We start from the raw sequence: 2,500 nt of genomic DNA, 5'->3' as shown, positions 1-2,500 counted from the left end.
GGGGCATGCTGGAGGTCAAGGTCCATGCTGGATATGCGGTGGAGGGTAACTGCAGGAGAAGGAAAGCTAGTGGGGGATTAGAGCAGGGGAGGATGTGCGTCCCCGGGGCCTGCTGGAGGTCAAGGTCCATGCTGGATATGCGCTGGAGCGTAACTACAAGAAAGGTAAGCTAGTGGGGGACTAGAGCAGGGGAGGATGTGCGTCCCCGGGGCATGCTGGAGGTCAAGGGCCATGCTGGATATGCGGTGGAGGGTAACTGCAGGAGAAGGAAAGCTCATGGGGGATTAGAGCGGAGGAGTATGTGGGTCCTCGGGGCCTGCTGGAGGGCAAGGGCCATGCTGGATTTGTGGTGGAGGGTAACTGCGGGAGAAGGAAAGCTAGTGGGGGAGTAGAGCAGAGGAGTATGTTGGTCCCCGGGGCCTGCTGGAGGTCCAGGTCCATGCCCGATGTGAGTAGCAGCAGGGCCAGCGCGCCAAGGAGCACATCTTTTTCGACCGTAAAGGGAGACAGGAGGCCGACTCACTGCCTCGGCTAAATGGAGAGGGAATTTCAGCAGGGCCAGGGCAAAAGCATGGACCTTTTCAGCTGTAAGGGAGGCAAGAGCAAGGTGTGATGTAGGTCCCCGGGGCCTGCTGGAGGTCCAGGTCCATGCCCGATGTGAGTAGCAGCAGGGCCAGCGCGCCCAGGAGCACAACTTTTTCGACCGTAAAGGAGACAGGAGGCCGACTCTCTGCCTCGGCTAAATGGAGAGGGAATTTCAGAAGGGCCAGGGCACAAGCATGGACCTTTTTCAGCTGTAAGGGAGGCAAGAGCAAGGTGTGATGTAGGTCCCCGGGGCCTGCTGGAGGTCCAGGTCCATGCCCGATGTGAGTAGCAGCAGGGCCAGCGCGCCCAGGAGCACATCTTTTTCGACCGTAAAGGGAGACAGGAGGCCGACTCACTGCCTCGGCTAAATGGAGAGGGAATTTCAGAAGGGCCAGGGCACAAGCATGGACCTTTTTCAGCTGTAAGGGAGGCAAGAGCAAGGTGTGATGTAGGTCCCCGGGGCCTGCTGGAGGTCCAGGTCCATGCCCGATGTGAGTAGCAGCAGGGCCAGCGCGCCCAGGAGCACATCTTTTTCGACCGTAAAGGGAGACAGGAGGCCGACTCACTGCCTCGGCTAAATGGAGAGGGAATTTCAGAAGGGCCAGGGCACAAGCATGGACCTTTTTCAGCTGTAAGGGAGGCAAGAGCAAGGTGTGATGTAGGTCCCCGGGGCCTGCTGGAGGTCCAGGTCCATGCCCGATGTGAGTAGCAGCAGGGCCAGCGCGCCCAGGAGCACATCTTTTTCGACCGTAAAGGGAGACAGGAGGCCGACTCACTGCCTCGGCTAAATGGAGAGGGAATTTCAGAAGGGCCAGGGCACAAGCATGGACCTTTTCAGCTGTAAGGGAGGCAAGAGCAAGGTGTGATGTAGGTCCCCGGGGCCTGCTGGAGGTCCAGGTCCATGCCCGATGTGAGTAGCAGCAGGGCCAGCGCGCCCAGGAGCACAACTTTTTCGACCGTAAAGGAGACAGGAGGCCGACTCTCTGCCTCGGCTAAATGGAGAGGGAATTTCAGAAGGGCCAGGGCACAAGCATGGACCTTTTTCAGCTGTAAGGGAGGCAAGAGCAAGGTGTGATGTAGGTCCCCGGGGCCTGCTGGAGGTCCAGGTCCATGCCCGATGTGAGTAGCAGCAGGGCCAGCGCGCCCAGGAGCACATCTTTTTCGACCGTAAAGGGAGACAGGAGGCCGACTCACTGCCTCGGCTAAATGGAGAGGGAATTTCAGAAGGGCCAGGGCACAAGCATGGACCTTTTTCAGCTGTAAGGGAGGCAAGAGCAAGGTGTGATGTAGGTCCCCGGGGCCTGCTGGAGGTCCAGGTCCATGCCCGATGTGAGTAGCAGCAGGGCCAGCGCGCCCAGGAGCACATCTTTTTCGACCGTAAAGGGAGACAGGAGGCCGACTCACTGCCTCGGCTAAATGGAGAGGGAATTTCAGAAGGGCCAGGGCACAAGCATGGACCTTTTTCAGCTGTAAGGGAGGCAAGAGCAAGGTGTGATGTAGGTCCCCGGGGCCTGCTGGAGGTCCAGGTCCATGCCCGATGTGAGTAGCAGCAGGGCCAGCGCGCCCAGGAGCACATCTTTTTCGACCGTAAAGGGAGACAGGAGGCCGACTCACTGCCTCGGCTAAATGGAGAGGGAATTTCAGAAGGGCCAGGGCACAAGCATGGACCTTTTCAGCTGTAAGGGAGGCAAGAGCAAGGTGCGATGTAGGTCCCCGGGGCCTGTTGTCGTACCATAGGCACGAGTGGTGTGTGTGTGTGGCAAAGAGTTTCTGCGCAGTGTACCAGGGGCACGGGGAAAGGTTGTTGTACCATAGGCACGAGAAAAGCTGTCGTACCAGGGGCACGGAGGAAAGTTGTCGTACCATAGGCACGAGGAGAGTTTGTGTGGCAAAGTGCTACTGAGCGGTGTACCAG

This window comes from Copadichromis virginalis, linkage group LG19 (assembly GCF_057382275.1).
Source record: "Copadichromis virginalis isolate Kocher_CV1m ecotype Utaka linkage group LG19, C_Virginalis_male_GT1.1, whole genome shotgun sequence".
Lineage (NCBI taxonomy): Eukaryota > Metazoa > Chordata > Actinopteri > Cichliformes > Cichlidae > Copadichromis > Copadichromis virginalis.
Note: the sequence above shows the minus strand (reverse complement) of the source record.